This window comes from Macrotis lagotis, chromosome 4, assembly GCF_037893015.1.
Source record: "Macrotis lagotis isolate mMagLag1 chromosome 4, bilby.v1.9.chrom.fasta, whole genome shotgun sequence".
Classification (NCBI taxonomy): Eukaryota; Metazoa; Chordata; class Mammalia; order Peramelemorphia; family Peramelidae; genus Macrotis; species Macrotis lagotis.
The window spans coordinates 195,448,257-195,470,772 of record NC_133661.1 but is presented as its reverse complement, the minus strand read 5'-3'; the positions used below and the strand labels follow the sequence as shown (position 1 = coordinate 195,470,772).

The window sequence follows — 22,516 nt, the reverse complement described above, 5'->3', positions numbered from 1 at the left end:
CTTTTGTTGATATTGAGCCATTAATAGTTTCCCTTTTGGTCTGACTAATTAATTCTAAAACTACTTATCTCTTTTGTTATTTAGTCAATTAGTTATGCCCAACTCTTTACAAACCTATTTAGTGTTTTGGCAAAGATACTTGCCCAGGATCACACAGCTAGTAAGTGTCTGGAGCTGGATTTGAACTTGGGTCCTCCTGACTCCCATCCTGGTAGTCTATTCACTGTGCCACCTGGCTGCCTAATTCTACCAATGCCTATTAAACCTTATTCCATTTTTAATGCTTCCTAATGCTCCAGTACTAGGTTAGACACTAAAGGGATAGAAGGATAAAGAATTATTAAAATCTTTACTTGCTAAAATATAAGACTTTTTTCAATGCTCCGCCAAAATCTAAGTAAGCTAGAGCTATAGCATTCCTCTGATCTATCTGAAGGCCCTGGTAAGAAATGAAATCAGGTTATTTATTCTTTTTTATGTCACAGTACCATAAGTTTATTGTGAACACCCACAACTTCATTCTCAAGGTGGGGCAGAGTTAAGAGTACAATCTCAAATTTTAGTTTCCAGAATAAAATGTACTTACTTATGTCATTCCAGTGACAGGTACCATCCTTTTCTAAAAAAAAAAAAAATTAAAAGCTAATTAGTTTTTAGTGATACATTTTATTTTGACACATCAGTCACATTCCCAGTAAACAAATCTCTATATTGCCTTCCTGTGGCGGGGAAAAACTGTTAAGCAAAACTGCCTGAAAAATAATTTGAGACTGATGGTACATGTAACTTTCTATTTTGGTAGTTTACCTTAAGAGAGAATTTTTGGTTCTTGGCAAAGTCATGTTGATTTTTTATGATCATGATTTTCTTTTCTAAATGTTTACTAACCATACCTTTAATAATATATTCCAATATATTTTTTGAGAATCAAAGAAATCTCAATGACTCATGGCATGTTGACTATATTCTCTTATTTTTTTTTAAAAAATGAGAATTGCTCTTCTTCAGGCTTGTTAGTCTATATGACCTTTTAACTTAACCTTTAACATTTAACAGGATCTCCTCACATTTGCTGGTGATTTCAATATCTAGATCTGATGATCTGGACCTCTTCAAGAACAATTAGGTGCTCTCTATCTTCCACTTTTACTGAGTTTCAACAATCAACTTCATCTTCAATCTTGTTCCATTTTTTCAGTCCAAATACTATTTCCTAAGTAGAAAACAACAGAATCCATTTGTAAGCCCTAACATGCTATATAAAAGCAATTATCACAGAATTTTAATACATAGAGTCTAACTTTTCTTTGTCTGAATATTTGAAAACTGGGTGGTATCAAAAAATGCTCAGATTTTCTTCTTTTCAATCACAAATTCTAACTGGGAGTGGCTACTTCAGGTTCTAACACTTCTTCCTGAATAACTAATTTTTTTCTTATTATTGGCAATCAATTTTCAGAACTGATTCCTAAACATTTTTTTTCTTTTAGGTTTTGTAAGGCAAATGGGGTTAAGTGGCTTGCCCAAGGCCACACAGCTAGATAATTGTTAAGTGTCTGAGGCCACATTTGAACTCAGGTACTCCTGACTCCAGGGCTGGTGCTCTATCCACTGCACTACCTAGTCGCCCCTACTCAGTATTTTTGAGGATGAAATAACAATTAAGAGCTGGGTACTTAGGTTTTTAATAAGTGCATGTTGATTGATCCATTGACAAAAAAATTATCAATTGTTCTGCTTTGGTCAGAGAGAAAAGGATATCTTTAATAGAAATCTAGGTATTTGAAGTAATCTGTCCCATACCTCTGTGCTAAATTTCTGCTGCCTACCAAAGTCTCCATCTACCACCTTTTTCTGTCCATTTGATACTTAAGTATGTGTTCCAGAAGGCTCAGTTTACAAAATATTTTTATTTTTATTTTTTTCTTTTATTTATTTAAGACAATGAGGTTAAGTGGCTTGCCCAAGGTCACACAGCTAGGTAATTTTAAGTGTCTGAGGTCCCATTTGAACTCAGGTCATCCTTACTCCAGGGCCAGTGTTCTATCCACTGCACCACCTAGAAGCTCCCTACAAAGTATTTTTAAAAGTCAATAGCAAGGTTTTAAATACAACTATGAAGCTATTTTTAACACTAGAACGTTGTAAATGTGACTCAAACTGGTTCCTTTTACTAACAACTATGAAGGTCTTTCTAATATGTGAATATTTTATCTGCCATTTGTTTATCAATCATAGAGAAGCAACATAGCAGAGTGGGGAGAGGGCTTATCTTAGAGACTCATCTTCATGTCAGGTTATCACATGTGTACCTATTTTTCATGTCCACCCCTTTCAACTCTATCTCCGAAAACAAACCGATTTTATCAAAATGTTCTTTCTAACTACCATTTCCCTGTATTTGTTGTCTTCCCCTATTGAAATATAAGCCTATTGAGGGCAGAGACTTGTCTACTTACTTGTATTTAATAATATTTCCTAAAGATTTACCACAATCCTTGACAATAAACGTGCTTAATGAATGCTTTTTTTAAATTAATTCCTTCATATGTTCATATCTATATATCTGAACTTATATCTTTCAACTTGATGACAGTTTTTTGACTTGACTTGCTGTGAATTTAGCAGTACTGAATCAATACTATATGAGATCAGACTAAAAATATTAAGTCTTTTTAATCTGAGAATATGAAGTTTTGGTTTGGATACTTAGAATTCCAAATCCATAAAATTGTGAGGCTTAGAGCTGAAAGTCTACTTGGATAACAATAAGAGGACATTTCTATCCAGCAGGGAATATGAACATAAATTTGAGGTTAATGTGGTGTAGTAGAAACAATTGTGAACTATTAATCAGGAGACCTAGTTTCAAATCCTGGATCCACCACTAACTCACTCTGAAAGCTTGGACAAGTCATATGATTTTCCCTAAGCCAAAGTCTGCCCATCTGTAAAATGAGTAAATTAAACTGGATGATGTCTCAGGTTCCTTCCAATGTTGAGAATTTCTAATTATTTGACAAATAAGAGGAAATAATATGCCATGGGAATAAATTCATGGCATTTTTCACCCCAACCCAAAATAGTAGAGGTATTAAAAGCAGAAAAAAGTTTAAATTTAAAATGATTATAAGATGATTATGAATGCTTCACCTCTCTATAACAATGGTGGACATCATGGAAAACAAGCTCATCTTCTCCCTTGTGTCCCTCTCAGAGATCAAATATTAGATTGAATGGATCATTTTTCCATAGAAAAACTGGGTTCCATTACTGTTGCCAACAAGTGGGTGTGACAGCATGAATTTTGAGTCCTAGTCCTTTGCTCATGAATTCATTTGTACTGGGTAGGAAAGGATTATGGGTGAAAGTGTATTCACAAGTTTCAACAAGCTACCATCACTTACCAGAACATCAGCCCATAAGAGTGTAGGCACTACACTTTTAGGAGTGAAAAGGGAACGGGTCAAAAGTACAAAAGGATGGACCAGGAATTGTTTTTTTTTTCAACTAATTGAAAGTGAGTTCGGAAGACTTGGGACTTCATTGGGGTTGGGATGGGTTCTGAGGAACTTGTGAGCAGCCAAGAGACTCTTTGTTTGCTCACGGTTCTCTGCCAGCCATCTGCTTTCTAAGCCCGCTTCGCCCACGCAAAGCTGGCATGTTAATGAGCATCAGCTGACGCTGGCAGAGAGAGTATGAAAATTTCTATGCTCTTTTGCACTTTGTGTTTACCTAATAAAACTAATTTACAGTAACATAGGATCTATCTTCCAGTAATTTATCTGCAAAAATGGGAATGATAATATCTGCTGAACCTTTGAAAATCAGGTAAAGATGAATTCAATCAAATTACTTAAAGAAACTAGGGATCAGAGAAGGGAAATAGTCTGTCTGTAGTTGAATTACAGCAGGTCTAGATTGGAACCCAGGAGACTTGTCCTAATAATCGATCACCTTGACTGAGTTGTATCAAGAACAGAACAAACTTGAAATCCAACTGAAGTCACAATTAACTTGTCATAATATTAGATGATGCAATAGAATCTGGACCCAATTCATTCCAGCAAGTGCTGACACTCAGCAGTTAGTTTCACAAATTGTTTTAAAACCTTATGATGTAGTTTTACTACACAAACAGATTTAAAATAACAGTAAATGTGAGTCTGTTCAGTATTTTGCACTATGGTAATGAAGAAGACCTTACTATAATTCTATTTACTTGTTAATATTGACTTTCCAGATTTCTTTTTCCCATCCTTTGACTGACCATGTAACAGAAGTTCTACAGAGGTACAGACTACAATTTAAAAAATGCAAATTAATGCTGGGAGCATAACCAGATCATTTGCTTAACTCATATAACTTGTATAATAGGAATACAATTTCTGACTTGGTCAAGTATATCTACTTTTTTAATCTGTCTCAGAGTCATTTCCTCCCTAACTCTGTATAGATTATTTAGGAAAGTGATTCTCAAACTTTTTCATTTCAGAACCCTGTAATAAACATTTTTGAGGCAATCCTCCCACTTTACAAGACCCTTTTTAAATATGGGTTACATTTATCAATATTTCCATATTAGAGAGTAAAATTTCTTATTATATTTATACAAATAGTTCTGACATTATGGACCCTCTGAAAAGGTCTTGGAGGCCCTTCAAAAGTCCCCAGTCAATACTTTGAGAATTGCTGATCTAGACCAGTGGTCCTCTAAAGGTTTTTGTGTAAGAATTGCTTCAGTAGGGCAAAAAAATAATTAGTTACCTCTTAAATTTGGGAGTCTACCTGCCCAATTGATAAAATTAAACACAAAGCTTCACTTGAATTAGTGCTACTTTTGGGAAAAAAATCAATAGGATGCTATCTGATTTGTGTTAAACAAGTAAATTATTGATTTTTACTAGAAACAAAAAAGCTATTTTTTGAACTTTCAGAAAATGGGAGTACCCTGATGGACAATAATATTTTTTCCCAGGCTATAGTTTGGACATCAACTGATCTATGCAATCTCTCCTGGAGGTCATGGAGGAGGTACAGATATAAATTCACAGTTACTTGGGCATATTGTATTACTACTGCTTATATTGTTTGAACCCTTTTCATAGGCAAGCTTACCTGAGATGCAAGCAGTTTTAAATCAAAGATTTTGAAATCTTGACTTGCATGAAAATAAAAATGCTTTAGAATGCAAGCTCTTTGAAGGAAGGAACTTTTTATTTTTGTGTTGGTCTCTAGGGCCTAAAACACTGACTTCCTCAGAGTGGACAATCAATTAACACTCATTGAATGAATTTATTGAGATTTATTGAGGCAGCATGATACTTGGGAAAAGCACTAAAATGTAAAATCAGAGAACCTGGATTCAAATTCCACTTTCCATCACTTACTACTTGTGTGATAATACATTGTTTATAAACATTCTTTGGATCTTAGATTCTCCCGAAAAATAAAGAGACTAGACTAGATAAACTCTAAGATTCATTAACTCTAAATAAATGGTGGATTCTACTAATTGAACAAGTGATAGGGGTTGTAGTGATTCCAAAAAGATTTACCCCGCCACCTCACATACCATTATGACAAATTGATTTCTGGTTCTTGGTTTCAGTCCATCAAACAAAATTCTTATCTTCTTTTCTCTTCCCTTTCTTAGTTCTTTTTGAGGATTAAAATGATCTATGAGTAAGAACCAAAGGCAGATTTTAGTTTTTAAAAGTCCCCCTCCTCCACCTGTACCTCATTAGTGCTTTTGCACAGTCCACATGAAACCACTGAAATGGATGGATCAATTGCAAAACTCTCCTCCCTGCTACAAATGAATTGGGCAGAGTTCCATCAAAATACTTGGCCAGGCTATTGCAGTTCTACTGATACTCATGTTCAAATGACCCAGCTGTTCCTATTTGGTCCTTGTAGAGGCACAGTCTCTGGGTATGATCTTCCAAGTAGTTTCAAGTCCAGTGTAATTAGCATGCTGGGCTGAGTTTTCATTCAGATTCTTCTGGTGAAAACAACAGTCTTCTTTCCTTAGGTAATCAAAGGGGCCTTTGTGCTCCCATTTCTATCACTGAGCAAGGATCCCCTCTGCCCCACTACCAACCAGTGCAACAAATACTCCATTAGACAATATTTAGACCATGTTATAGCCTGTCATATGCTGAATGTCTGGAAATCTAAATATAAAATAGACTTATTTTGAAAATGATTTATTTGAAGAAATAATTTGGAAATAGACATGATAACTTTATCCTTTGCTTACAGTGAATTTCTAATATATATGTGTATGTGAAGATATCTATGAATGTCTATGCCCAATATATAAAGTTTACATAAGAAATAGATTGCTTAGAAAGGGAATCTATATTCCCTTCTTATTCAGCTGAAATTCAGTATAGATTTGATTGTCAATGATTTGGGCTGATTTGAGATCTTTGGAGATATTGTTAATAGCTTGTGATACTTTACTTGAGGAACTTACTACAAACCTTTCCAACATAATGGTTTTCTATTTATACCATTTGCTAAATTAAAGGATGAAAAATCATATTCCTTGCTATATAGAGTTTAGAGTATTGCCATTTATCTGGATTATGCAGATAATTCCCACCCAGTTGCTAATTCCATATGTATAAATTTTGTTGGTAAGGGGTTTCCTTGTTAGTCAAAGTGGAAGAAGGAAGGAAAGAGGAAAATTGACTTTTTTACATCACAGTTCTGTTTCTGGTAATGTCACCAATTTGTTGTGTGACATTATATCACTGTTCTTTTATCTATTAAATGAGCATAATAATACCCCTGCTTCAAGATTCTTCAGGAAATATTAAATACTTCCCAGAGAAATAGATATGAATGAGAAAATGGAAAACTTTGACAATTATAATATACTGCACAAATAATCAGTATTATTCTGATTATTATATTAATTATAAAATTAATAGTAAAGTGGATCAATGTTATCTGTATTTCAAAGCTTGACTTGTTTCTTGATTTCTCTACCTCCTTCCAAGTACCTTAATACTCTGTAGGAATCTTTTGCCTAGAGGTCAACTCCCTTCATAGCTGAGTCCTTACCCAGGACCATTAACACTGAAGGGCTTCAGTCAGGGGCTTTGACTCAATGAGACTTACTCTGTGGTCTTCTCCATCTCCTGACTAGCAGTCTTTCTCCCACCCAGGATACTATTTTCCCCATTCTCAACTTTCCTGCATTGTCTTTCTCCACTAGAAATCACTTTTATGAAAGGGACTGTTTTATTTTATTTCAATTTTTAGTATTGTGCTTAATAAATGATTGGTTTGTCTATCTGTCTATGTATCTATCTCTAGCAGTAAATAGATGCTGTTGGATCAGAATGGTTACTGTCACTGTTCTCTCACCCTCTCTACCAAGAGTCCTTTTACTATGGACCATGTAGTTGGTTCAGATTCAGTACTGGAGGAGTCTATCCTCTGATAAGAGAGATTGGGCCCCTTTTCTCATGCTCATTGGCTTTTACTCCTGACTCCACAACAGTGTTACCCTAAGAACAATTTAATTGAATTTTCACTTTTGTTCAGGGACTTCCTCCCCCAAATGTGGGGTGTACAGTATGAGTCAGACAAAGACAGATATTTGTCTCCTCTAGAAAAAAGAATTATTAAACACAAATACTCAAAAGCAAACACTGACAGAATGACTTAAAGCAGGATTTTGTAATATAACTAATAGCTACTAGTATACTTCATTGAGAGATTGAAACATAAGTCTCAAACACAGAGAATACTGTGGGACTACTATGGAATAGCCAACATTATGTCATTTGGGAATTGAGGAAACTAAGGTTTAGTTGAATCTGAAATTTGAATTCAGGTCTTTGACTCTAGATCCAGGACCTTGGATGTTAATTTAGTCATGAATGAGGATATCAATGATAATTTCAATTCTGGCTGTTTTGGTATTTTGTATAGTGGTGATGCTCCTTCCATATAAAAAGATCATGTTTCTTCCCCCTTTCTCATCTCATATGACTTGTTTATATATGGTCAAAAATCTTCCCAGTAGAATATTAATTCCTTACAGGAAAGAATTATTGGGAAGAAGGGTTGTCTTTAATCTCTCCAACTTTCCCCTCTACTAGCCAGGACTTATGTAGGGAATTTCCAGGGTCAGAATTTCCTCTACCAATGGCAACTTGTCTGCAATGAGGAGAGTTGAAGAGTGGGTATTGAGAAACTGTGACTTCCCAGGATTACACAGAAGATGAAAATTAAACCCAGGTCTTCCTACGAATGTCTTCTGTCTACTATGCTATATTACCTTTTCTTGAACATGTTTAAAATACTAATTAGCTTGAACCTGATCTTTCACAGAGGTCTCACACAGAGTACCAGAGGTGTTCTTGAACTTTTGCTTCTTGTGGGTATTGTGCAGTAACATGATATAGTGGAACAAATAATGGTTTTGGAGTCCCATGACCTGAATTAAAATTGAAGCTCTATGATTTACTATCAGAGTTCAATTCTGAGTTCAAATTCTCCTTCAGAAACATTTAAAATCTGAAGACAAGTCAATGTACATCTGTTTCCTCCTCTATAAAAAGGAGATAATATCACCAACCAACTTACCTCAAACGGTAACTGTTAGACTTAAAAGAATATTTAGTGTGGGAGTGAGCTAAGACTGGCTAATGAGGTCTTTGTTCTTAATTTGGGGGGGGGGGGGATTTGCCCATGCAGATGAGCTATACATAGCAATATTTTGAGGCAAATAGATGGCACAGTGGATAGGTCTGGAGTGCCAGGTCTGGAGTCAGGAAGGTTCATCCTATTGCATTCAAATCTGGCCGCAGACACTTTCTAGTTGTATGACTTTGGAAAAGTTACTTAATCTTTTTTTGCCTCAGTTTCTTCTTCTGTCAAATGACATGGAGAAGGAACTGGCAAATCAATCTAGTATCTTGGCCAAGAAAACCCCAAATGGAGTCTTGAAGAATTGGACATGATTGAAAAATGATTTAAAAACACCAAGTGTTGGAATCAGCTTTAATCAGCTCACAAGAGTCAACTTGAATTTTCAGTGTGAGAACTTATACTTCAAAACTACAAGATAGGAATTGATTTATTATTTTATTGATTGTCCAGATTTAAGAAGTTGATGGCGAAAATATTAATTAAACTTCAAAGTGTGTTGTACAAAGTTTTTCTTTTCTAGAGAGCTAAAATTCACAAGCACACTACTGATTATACAGAGCATGCACAAATATTCGCTGCCTTTTCCAAACCAATATGTGGGATATTGGACATCTATTTCTAACCAAGCATATCTAGAGGGATGGTATTATATAAATATAAAGCCTTTTACTTAAATCTGGAGTCATAAAAAATTGATGACTCAAGAGGTACTCAGCTGGAACTAACTGAACTTATAAAAAAGAATAGCCTTCTAGTGAGGTAGGCAAGGACTTCTGGGGGCTGCTAGGTGAGGAAAAAGCAAGAAATTGGATTCTTTCACATGGCTACCATGTTTCCATGAGCACATGGAAACTCTGTTTATTTTGTGTTTGATCTTTTCCAGGTCAACAAATATTCCAAGATGGAATTGTCCAAGTGATGGTGATCTTATGGACCTGGGAGATTCTCATGAACTAACCAGAAGTTCCATCAGAGGTCCTGCTGGTGAGTAGAATCAGTAGTTGACTGAGAGTTGACTGAAGCACTAAGGGGTCAATAACAGAGGAGGCACCTATGGATGGATAAGAATAAGACAACTAGAAGAGGGTAGTGAAACTTCAGACATGACTATTAATGATGATGAAAAAACATCATATATAAACTCTAATGCTCTAAATGCTAAAATGCTCTAAACCCTAAAAGAGAGAGAGAGAGAGACCTTTAAAGGGAAACTCATGTTTTCTCATGGAGAAAAGGCATTCCAGTAAAACAACTGTAAAGTAACCTTTGCTACACATTTTCCTTACACATATGTCTCACTATCATTGTTCTTTAAATTCCAATCCTTAGGAATCTTGTGTGTGAAGATGGAGAGATGTTCCAGTTTGGGGAATCATTTTTTTTTGAGGGGGTCAATTATAGCTTCTCAAGTTCCTTTCCTAGAACCATCTGATACTCAATGAGGAAAACATTGTTTTGTGCAGTACTAGAATTCCTTTCCTCATCTATCTTTTCCTCAGTTACTCCTAGAAGAGTGAGAGGAAAAATAGTAAGCCACCCTTTGAAGGCATAAGTGAATGAACCCAAAGTGGGTAGGGGCACTACACATATAAAACAATCTGCAAATTTCAAAGCATTGCAAAAATGTCTGTCACAATTTGTGCAGTCTTATAAAAATCATTAATCTCTATGGGTCACAGTTACCTTGTATGTAAAAAGGGAAGCTGGATTATCCAGATGATCTCAAAAGTCTCTTTAGTTCTTTGATCCAATGTAGCAATCCAGTTGACTTTTGCATTCTCAATTCACTTTTATTGGCAGAACAAAAATTAACATACAATGTTTTTTACAAAGAATTCTTAGATTGAACATTCAAATAAAGCAAAATTTTACTTTCCTCCCCTAAGCTTTCTCAGGGTCTCAAAGCTTGACAACAAAAGTCAGTGATGTCTTTCACTTCATTTCTGGCACAGGGATTATACATAATTAAACATTTTCTTCTGGGGTTATGGAACCAATAATTGACTGATACTTGAATGAAGTTGACTTTCAGAACAACCTATTCCTCAGGAATAGGAACTTTCCCAAGGAACTCCTTTGGGAATTTTCAGTGTAAGCATTTACACCTTGGGAACTGGCAAATACTACAAATCAAGACTTGATTTATTGTCTTGTTGATTGTCTAAACTTAAGAAGGTGATGGAGAAAATGTTAATAAATGTCCTGTGTTTTCAGAGAACTAGTTATTAAAGCATTTATCAGCACATGCTTGATTTGGAATGTTTGTGTTCATAGAAAATGAATTTTGTTCTCTGATTCAAAATCAAACCAGAGTATAGAATAACTCAAGTCACACAACTAGTATAGAAGGGCCAGGATTCAAACCTAGAACTTTATGGAAAAATTGCTAGATATTGGAGTGAAAGGTTTCAAATCCTGGCTCAGTCAATTATTACCATGTGACCTTGGATTAGTCACTTATCCTCTTTCTGTCTCAGTTCTTTATTTGTAAAATGGAACTCCTTGCTTGTGCTATCCCTTTTAGTTCTAAACCTAAGAGTTTGTCTATGATTCTATGATCATTACCATCTATTCCAGGTATTAAACTGTGATTTTATGAGCAATCTCCCTTTTCTTGCAAATTGTGAAGATAGGCCAGAGTAGATTAGAAGTTACAGGATCATCTGAAATGAACACTTTGTAATCCATACTGGTCAAATGCAACTTCAGAAAAGGGGTTGTATTACAAAGGAAGCCAGAACTTCATTTACTCAATTGATTTCAATTAGAAGAATGAACCTCTTTTGTTGTTGTTCAGTCTTTATAAGACTCTTTGTGACCCCATTTGGGGTTTTCTTGGCAAAGATCCTGGAGTGGTTGACCATATCCTTTTCCAGTTCATTTTACAATGAGGCAAATAGGATTAAGTGACTGAACCAGGGACACACAACTAGTATGAGTCTGAGGCCAGATTTGAACCCAGGAAGAAGTCTACTTGATTCTAGGTCTGGTATTCTAGCTAATGCAACTAATTGCCTGGCATTGGTGACACAGAGCAGCCTATTTGTTTCTTGTAGGAGAAAGTCAAATAAGTGAACCCATTCATAAAATAGTTCTATAATGACACTTATCTACTTCATGGCTGTGAAGGCTAATGAATTTGTTTGCTAAGTGCCTTGATGTTCTCAGATGAAAGGACACACACACACACACACACATACACACACACACAGACACACAGACACACAGACACACAGACACACACACACACACACACACACACACAAAGACACAAAGAATGCAAAGTATTGTTACAATGATTTTCTCTTCCAGGGAGAGCCTGATTGTGCTGTCTGACTTCACATGCTGAGGAGACTGGGCTTTGTCTACTGAGCAGCCCAACATCAGAGCTTGCTCAATTATTTAAAAATTGCTCAGTACTCCTATGATCTAATGAGATTTATGTTTGGAGTTGGTTCATTGACTCAAGACACATCTTTTAAAACATACCCCAAAGAGTGTCACAATATGCTGTTCATCACCCAGAAGAACAATCCTGGAACAAATCAGTTGCTTTCCTGAATTCTTTTTTCCCCCTCCCCCCAAAGATCAAATTCAAATAGTATTTTATGCTCCCTTTCACTAAATTAACAATGGCACAGAAAAGGTAATTCAATCAGCGTCAAGACACCTTTTTATATTATGACAAACCTGTGCACCTTCAGGGTGCTCATCTGCCATGGAATGGATTTCAGATGTCAATCAAATGTGTAAATACTCGTCAGTTCCTGTGTGGTGCCTGCAAAGTAGTATTTATGGCAAAGGGTAAGTAAGCACTATCAAAAGAAACAAGGCTCAGTGTCTCTGTGCTCCTCCTCTGAGAGAGGAATTTTAAACTAGACATCTGCCTGAGAAAACAGTCACCTAATCACGCCCTGCCATTCAATTTGACCTGTTTGTTCTGTCCTCATCCCTTAACCTTTGGAAAGTGGTCTTTTTCTAGACAAACTTTAAAACAACAAAGACTACCTTTCTTATTGGAATTCTGACATGGTAAAGCAGACTGGGAGAATCCATTAAGAAACCAAACTCTAGATGCAGTTAATGACGTGGATGCCGGTATAATGGAGGCAATTGCTTCTAATAATCTATGAAATTCTGTTTGTCTACCAACACATCTTTCACAGCAAGAGGAAGAAAGCAATGATGAATTGATTGGGGAGTGGCCAAACAAATTGTGGTATGTGAATATAATAGAATATTAATGTGCTGTAAGAAATGATATATGTTACGAATACAGAGAAGGATAAGATCTCCAAAAACAAGCAACTTGAAGTAAGCAAGTCAAGAAAACAATATACACCCTGATGCCAAAAATGTGTATAGAAAAATTATACAACAAAATAAATCAAAAGTGAATGTTACAAAATTCTAAAGATTAAACAAAATTCTAATGAAGGCATGAGAGGATACCTCCCAATCACCTTTCATTGATATGGGAGGATCATTGGTATTATATATTACATATGTTTTTGTATTTTTTTCAATTAAATCTCTTATGCTGATTTTTTAAATTCTCTTTTTTTTTGTCTTAAAAGTACTTTTTATTATATGAGAGTTCTCTCTGGGAAAAAGGGTGGAGAGAGATACTGGGGATACCCTAAGAAGATATGACAAAAAAGACATCATTAAAATTTTCTTTTAAAAAATACAATAGTGATGAGATCTGACCCCCCTCCCCATATCTTTGGAGGGAAGTTAGACTGTGTAAATTGGCCCTAGAATAAATACTGTCCTAAATTTATTGAATTTTTAAAAAAAGTTTGATATTTCTAGAAAGTCATTCCTATCAAATTCCTTTCCACCAAAAGAACCCTTCCTTAAAAAGAAAGTACAATGAAGCAAAACAAACACAACCCACTGATCATGTGTATTTGACAAGTGTACGGCTCATTCCACACCTGGAATCCACCACCAAGAGGAAGGAGGCATGTTTCATTATCAGTCAGTTGTTTCCCCCATTAGAATGTGAGCATCTTGAGAGCAGGAATTATTTCTGCTACATTCTGAATTTCTTATTCTATGCTCCACATCTTGATCTTGAAGCCTCACTATAGTCGTGGTCACATTTTGGAAGTATGCTCTGCTTCTGGGGCTTCTCTCTCTGATTGGATGACTTCTACCAGAATCTCAATTTAAAGAAAGTGCCTAGGCCAGTCATGTTTCATTATTGCTTGGGCTGCCCCCAGGACTTTCTCTTTCATGTCATCTAGTTCCCATCTTACATTTTTTAGTTTTTTATGGATTGTCTCTCCACATTAGAATGTATGCTCTTGGGGGTAAGGATTGGGATTACCTTTTTTTCCTATTCTAAACTAAGAACTGGCTCTCTCTTCTCTCTCTCTCTCTCTCTCTCTCTCTCTCTCTCTCTCTCTCTCATATTTGTATATGTATTCTATGTATATATATACATAGAATACATATATATTGAATACATATATATTGAATACATATATATGTATATATATGTATATATATTATATATATGTATATATATTGAACTCATACATATAGCCAGTTCTTAGCTTAGAATGATAATCAGAACATGGTGCTTAACAAATAAATGCTAATTGTTTGACTGTTTCCTTCACATTCATCTCAAAGAGCTTAATGAATTATTTTTCATTTATTCTTCAGTCCTCTGTAGATTAAACTAGTCACTGTATTTCACATATTATAGTATTATTTTATTTTCACATAATTGTTGACATTGGTGCTTCTTATTTTGCTTTGTTTTAGTTCATTCAGGTCTTCCCAAATTTGTCTTGAAATTTCATATTTGTTGATTTTTTTTAATGATGCAGTAATTGAGTCCAATTAAACTTTGATTAAGCATCTACTTTGTGCACTCCAATGAATATTTCATTATGTTCAGAAATTACCCAGTAGATGAATACCTACTTTAATTCCATTTTTTTCCCACATCAAAGAGGACAGCTATAAATATCTTGACACTGTTGGAGATTTTTCTACCATCTTTGACCTTTTCAGGGGGTAGACCTAATATTGGCCTTGCTGATCAAAGGAGAAGAAAAAATTCTTTCTCTAGAATAGTTTTAAACTTTTATAAAATAAACTAATTCATAGCTTCACCAATAGTATATGCTTGTGAAAATTATTTCCATGTTTATCATCTTTGCCAGTTTGAGAGGCAAACAATATTTATTTTAATTTGATTTATTTTATGAATAATGTGGAACTTTTAAAAATGATTGTTTATAGCTTGAATTTTTTCTTTTGAAAACCAGACAAGTCTTTTTGAGTATTTAATATGGCAGAGAATGACTCAGTGTTTTATATACATATATATAGGAATTTTAAATATATCTTACATATCAAATCTTTATCAGAGGGAGATGATGTGAATTTTCCTTCCAATTAGTTTATCTTAATCTAGTTACCTTGTGTGATCTCCTTTTTTATTTGGTTATTAATTTTACCCCAAAATGTATATGTGAAAGCAACATTCTTCTCACTTCCTCAAGGTTTTAAAATTGTCTTAATTTTCACTTTAGGCTATTTCTCCATTAAAGCTTATTTTAGAATAACATGTAAGTTGTTCTACATTAGAGATTCCTAACTTGGGGTCTATGAGCTTGTCTTTTTTTTTTCTTTTAAAAACTATGTCTGAATAGATTTGAATAGTTTCCTTTGTAATTGAGGCAGCCTGTGGATATAGAGCTCTGGGATTGAAGTCAGGAAGACCTGAGTAAAAATGTGAACTTAAATACTTACTGAAAGTGTCTCTGGGCAAGTCACTTAGCTTGTTTGCCTTAGTTTCTTCAAATGAAAATCAATTCTAAAAGAATAGCAATGGGAAGTTCACATTTAACAGTAATCGTTTTTTCATTTGTTCCTGCTAACAGGGTTGCAGTCATGGTTTTAAATGTACCCTCTTCATTTTAGGAGTGGCTATGTAGTTTGGTGGATAGAATTCTGGCCTCAGACTAAGGAAAATGAGTTTACATCCTATCTCAGATACTTAATTAGCAGTATGATTCTGGGCAAATCACCTTAAACTTTCTGTGTCTTTATTTCCACATTTGGAAAATGAGTGGATCAGATAACTTCTAAAGTCCTTTCTATCTCTTTCTCTGTGATCTACTATAATCTCTGTGTACCAAAGGCAACTAACTCTCTGGGATTTACCTACTTAGACAAAGACCAGTTGCATCTGGTTTCTATCTCAGAAATTCCCTTTGCTAACTAAATATATCATTCTTTATACAATGCTCTTAGGAAATTAATAATTTCAAGCTTGATTTTCTTGCACATGCTGTTGTTGCTTTTTAGGCATATCTGACTCTTTTTGACCCCATTTGGGGTTTTCTTGGTAAAAATAATAGAGTGGTTTGTCATTTCTTTCTTAAGATTATTTATAGATGAGGAAACTGAGGCAAACAGGGTGAAGTGACTTGCCCAGGGTCACACAGCTATCTTGCATGTACCTGTTAAGAAATATGTGAAGTTTGAATGTGAGAACAACTTCTCAAGGAATAAACCTTGTGTCTGAATCTCACAATGATATTATCTTAGAGATGTATTGTAGGGAGGTGGCTAAAGACTTGGTTTTGGAACTAGAAAAAACTGGATTCAAATTCTGCCTCTGAAACATACTGACATTGTAAGCAAGGGTAAGCTACTTAATTTCTCTTTGTTCTAGGAAATACTTATAAAGGTGATAAAGGTGAAGAGAAGATACCTACCTACCAGAATTGTTGGTAAAGGGAGTTTCCTATGTTGAGAAAATAGGTCTAGTGCTTATCCCTATTCTAAAAGACTGCACCTAATCTTGCAAACATTTTTTCTGGAGAAAATGGATGATTCTTTGAAACATTCAGTTCCAACTCAAGCAATAAGCATTTTCCTTCAGGAGGATTCTGGATTGAGGATAATTTTGAAAAATTGTGGCCCATCTGTCATTAAATCTTGAGAAGTGCTTAGAGCATAATCATGACCAAAGGCAATAGGAGAGAAGAGAGAGAGAGACAGGGTATAGAAGGCAGGGAGGAGACCTGAAGTCTCTATATTAGAGGGTTGCATTCCTAAGCTTAAAAAAGCTTAGAAGTTTTTGCTATCCATATAAATTGTAAATAATAGAATACTTCAAAAATTTCTTGGAAATAACTGGATTATCAATTTTTCCTAATTCTTTTTAGTTTATCATGTGCCCCTTGGAAAATAGTGAAAGGATATGTATTGCTATACTTTTTAAAAAAAATTATTTAAGGCATTGGGGTAAGTGGCCTGCCCAAGGTCACACAGCTAAGCAATTATTAAGTGTCTGAGGTTGGATTTGAACTCTCAGATCCTCCAGACTCGAGAGCCAGTGCTCTATCCACTGTACCACCTAGTTGCCCCTAAGGATATGTATCTCAATTCTCATTATATTTCTTTCCACATGCCCCTCCACTGTTTTTATTTGGAGGGGAAAACTTTGAAGGGGAAGCAAGTAGATGAGAAAGAAATTTACCAAAGAAGCAAGTCAGTTTTAAATTTAAATTTAATTAACTCATGTATATTTTGTATTTCACAAATCTTTTATTCTTCCTTTTTAAGAAATTCTGTATTAATTTAGGATATTTCTTTTCTATACACCAAAGACAATCTGCCACCAAAAAAAATCCAGTTTTCTCTTAAGTTCTTAAAAAAGAGAAAAAACCCACCAACAACCAGCAAACCACTTTCATATTTAACTTTAAAAACATACTGATTTCTTCTGTTTAGGTTAGTATGAATCATAAAATTTTAGACTATTGGTTACTAATTTTTCATATGTAACATTTGCCATTATCTTGGTGGGTAAAAATTAACAAAATGATACAATTAGTTTTCAGAAGAAAATATTTGTGGTTAGATGTAAATTATATAAAAGGAAATTGTATTAGCATTTAAAACATATTCAATCTCCTCCAACCTTGAAAATATTTGAGCATCTCTGGGAGAATGTCTTTGAACCAGCATTTGAACTTTATAATCAAATTCAAAGCTGAATTGTATTTTATAAGTCTTTATCTATCCCTCCCTTATTTTTAATGGCAATCCAAAAATCTGGATGAGGTGAAGACTGTGAAAGAGAAGAAAGACCTTAGAAATCCCAGTTCACCTTGCCAATAGAAAGGCATTGTCTTATACAAGGGAAATTTCTCAAATGACAAGATTTCTCATTTAGGACTACTTCTGGTAAAAACCATTGGATATGGTCAAGTTTCATTGATACACAGATTTTAATTTGATGATTACAGACCTGAAAGGAAAATTGATATTTTTATTTTTATCAAACTCTGAAATATAGCATTTCCTCCTATAAACTTAGCCAAGACTGCCCAGAGAGCCCATGACACACACAAAAAAAGGTTAAGAACTATTTTTTTTAAAGACATGGCTAATATAATAGTGTTTTTGACTTGCCTTGCACTTTTTTTAAGGTTTTTTTTTTTGCAAGGCAAACGGGGTTAAGTGGCTTGCCCAAGGCCACACAACTAGGTAATTATTTAGTGTCTAAGACCGGATTTGAACCCAGGTACTCCTGACTCCAGGGCCAGTGCTCTATCCACTACGCCACCTAGCCACCCCTTTCCCTTGCACTTCTAATGAGTTTTCACCACACTTTAAGCAAGAACTTATGACATGTTAAGAATATATGATTTCTTTAATATAAAGTTTTATGAAATTATTAATAACATCATAATGCTTAATATTTTAGGAATAGAACTAAAATCAGTTGCTGAGAAAAATGAGTAGAAATGAGAATATAAATTTAACAACCCACCTAAGCTAGAAGTATCACATAAAAACATAGAACCTAATCAGTATTAAAAAGTGTTTTTATATGTTAAGAGACAATGAATATTACAATATTTATCCCTCATTATATAAACAAAAAATTCATACTATGAAAATTATCCATAGGTTGAACATCCATTAAAAAAATAGCTCATTCTCTCATGAATATCATGTCTCCTCCAAGGAGGAATTTTCCATAAAGAGATATAGAAAAATCTGAAAAGCAAGTGTTTAGTGAGGGAATATGTTGACACTCTTACCCTAATATTCTCTTTAGCCTATATACTTTTGTTGCTTTTAAGATAGCCTCTTCTATTATGCTGCCTTAAATCAAACTGTGAAAGGTTCTTCTTAGTTGTTAAATTATTATTTAAGCCTTGAATTTTTTTTTTAACATTTTATGGATGTCTTTTTGAAATTTTTTAAAGAGGCAGTGGTATGCTGGATAGATTGGTTTTAGGGTTAGGAAGAACTGAGTTCAAGTCTAACATATGTTAGCATTGTTACCCTAGGCAAGTCATTTAGTTGAGAAAGTGCTAGCTGGTGCTGGTACTAGGAATTTCCTCATCTGGGAGTTCCCTAAAGCAATGACATTATAAGGGTAGGTCCTCTTCCTATGTCTTGTTTCCCTAATTAGATTAGAAATTCTATAAGAATAAGAACCATGGGGGTGGCTAGGTGGCGCTGTGGATAGAGCACCGGCCTTGGAGTCAGGAGTATCTGGGTTCAAATCTAGTTTCAGACACATAATAATAATAATAATAATAATAATAATGATAATGATATAGCTGTGTGGCCTTGGCCCATTTGCCTTGCAAAGCCAAAAAAAGGGGGAGAACCATATTATATTTTATTTTTATAAAATCCCTATGATAATACTATGAATGTAATATGTACTCAATTCATATTTGTGCAGGGAAGGAAAAGAAAACATAGTGTGTCTTCATATAACTTTCACTTTTCCTTGGATACTGAGTCAATACCCAGTTTATCTTTTGGTTTTTCATAGACAATCCTGGGAAACCTTCAAGGCAAATAAGAAATGTGGAACTTCCAGTTTCCTTTTTGTCTCCAGTTGAATGATTCTCTCCTAACTATGGTGAAATATGTCAACTGCCTTTGGCATTTTCAAATAATCATATATTCTGAGTTAATGACTTTGAAGAAAATGGGCAGATAGTTCATGGAAAGTGTCATCTTGGAGGTTGGATCCTTTTGGCAAATGACCAAAGGGAACATCTTTTTTTTAAGATACTGAAGCTGAATTTGCCACCTCTCTGATCACAACCTTTTTATCAACCCATCCATTGGAAAGATTTGACTGCAAAGTTTTGTTTGTCAGAGACAGAGGTCAATGAATAGGTAAAGCATCAACTTTGCAGTCAGGAAACCATCCAGTCATAGTCACCCCCTTAACACTCTCGGTCTTTGTTACCAAATTTTTAAAATGGAGTTAATATATGCACAACCTATTTCAGAGGGTAGGTATGAGACAAGTTCATTGAAAACTTTGGAATATTACATAGTTTGGAATTATTATTCATGGCTTTTTATCTGTTGAGCATACTATTCATGGTCAAAATTTATACAATTGGAAATTTAACAGACAATTTGATTGAGGGGTTTGGTAGTGGATAGTCAGGAGAAAGGACTGGTTCCCAAATGAGAAAAAATAACAAAGAGCTCATTTTTGAGGTTATGTCTACTCATTTTTCTCAGCAACTGACTTTAGTTTTATTCCCAAAATATTAAGTATTATAATGTTACAAATAACTTCATAAAACTTTATCTTAAGATAACCAGATTCTTTGAGGTAGAAAGATCCATAGTGACTATCTATATCACAATTTTCTCATTTTACATTAAGGGAACTGAGACCCAGAGCAGAAATGATTTGCTCAAATTTTCCTGCTTCTCTAGTTTCATTTATACATGTGTGATGCAAAAATAAAAAAGTGATGGTCATTTAGGATGCCTATACATCTGCAGTTTCTTTAGAGCATAGCTTAGATACCTATACCTTACTTTATTTCCCCTAGTACTGGCACTCATTCATTCTTGAAAAGACTGTATGTAATTTCTACTTACTTATCTCTGTACAGATGAGTTGTTTCTACAATAGAAATTCAAGTTCTTTGAAGGCAGAGATTGTCTCCCTTTTTTTTTCTTTGTGTATCCCCAAGGTCCAGTATAATGCCTTAGGCATAGGATTTACTTACCAAATGTTTGCTTGAATTATCAAAAATAATCCTATTATGAGTGCTTACATTGTCATTTATTAAATACATTTCAAAGTAAATACGTCAAGACCTTTTTTTTAGATCAGAAGTATTTAGAAAAATTTCTGAATTAAAGAATAACTTTCAATAAAGAACAATACTTTTATCTTTGCTCATAGTAAGTAAATGTCCATTTTTCAGTTAGGGAAGCTAGTTTACTGGTTCTATTGTTAGGTAATTTTAAGAAGTAAAAGAAAAATAGTTTTGCAGTACTCTTTTGAGTCCTTGAAAACTCTGTTTCCCTTCACAGAATCCACCAAGTGCCCTTGGCTGTAGATATCATACATTTGGTCTGAAAGGTATTCCAACTAAAATTAAAGAACTATATAAGGCCTGCTGCTATGACAAACTAAATTGTTATTGCAGAATTCATTTGTTTCTAGTGCATGTAAAATTACAAAGGTTTTTTTAATAAGAAAAAAAGTTATTACAGAAATACTGCTATTCAAAGAGGCTTCCAGGGAATTAATGACTGGTTTAGGTCAATGGTCATTGGCTTCACATTCAGCCCTCAATTAAACCCAGAACTTGAATTATCACTTAATTGACTTTATTTCATTTCATGGTAGCATCTCAAAGTGGTGTTCATGCAAAAAAAAATCACCCTTACATAGAAATATTGTCCTTTTTCTTGGGAGGTAAGGTCATTTTTTTGATAGTCCAGTAGTATCACTATAGGTCAATTAGGGGGTGCAATGGGAGTCAGAAAGACTTAAGCTTTCTGCTCTCAGACACTTACTAGCTGTGAGCTAGTCACTTAACCCAGTTTGCCTCAATTTTCTCATCTGTAAAATGAGTTGGAAAAGGAATTGACAGACCACTCCGGCATTTTTGCCAAAAAAAACCCCTCAAATGGGGTCATGAAGAATTGGATGTGAACGAAATAACTCAGCAACAAAAAAGATCACCATATCCTTGAATTGATACTTTTGCCTGGATATCACTCTGCATCCCATACTTTTGTACTAAAAGACATTTGTACTAAAGACAAATTTATACTACATACATTTGTACTAAAAGACATTTGTACTAAAGACAAATGGTAATTCAAAAGGACTTAATGGTGGTGGTGGGGAAAAATTATGGAAAAACTTGAATGAATCATTGTACTGATTATAGCTGAATTTCCATAAACTGACAATGAGACAGCATACTGCAGTGAGTGGATAGACAGTTGGCCTTGGAGTCCAGAAAAGTTCAAATCTTGCCTCTGACCCATTATAACTGTGTGACCCTGAGCAGGTCCCTTTACTTCCACCACTCTCTATTTTAGTCTAAGGCACAAGGAGCTAATGACATAAGCCTAATAAATATTTTGAAAATCATAAATGTTTAGAAACTTTTGAGATTATTTTGAAATGTTCCTCCTTGCCTCTTCCTAACACTATAAAACGACTTTCCATTTTTTTTCAAATATTATTAATAGAATGACTAAACAATTACTTTAAAAAAACTAGTTGGATTCATTTAATCTGATGTTAGGATATGGTACAAGGCAGCAGGTTATCCTGGAAAATAGCGTATTTTACAGATTACTTGGAATTCCTCAGGGTACAGCTATCACATCAAGACCAAAGCTTTTGTGCTAAATGAAACAAGCCATCGGAAGGAGATCTTCTCCCCTCCCCCCTTTCCCGTTCTCTGTGGAAAAGTTTAAATAGGTTTTTTGAAGTGCTTTGATCAAGCTCTGAAATAATTTTAGGGGATTACTATTGTACTAAAACTATAATTTATAGTGT

General features: G+C 34.6%; 1 long non-coding RNA gene across 1 annotated transcript; it reads right to left on the bottom strand.

Moving 5' to 3' along the window:
• Window positions 1–1,003: 1,003 nt before the first annotated feature.
• LOC141520251 (uncharacterized) lies at window positions 1,004–14,105 on the bottom strand. The gene is made up of 3 exons (XR_012477564.1): window positions 10,357–14,105; window positions 5,576–5,679; window positions 1,004–1,213 (listed from the first exon to the last, which is right to left on the bottom strand). It is a non-coding gene; the product is annotated as an uncharacterized LOC141520251 (long non-coding RNA).
• Between the last annotated feature and the right edge of the window lie 8,411 nt (window positions 14,106–22,516).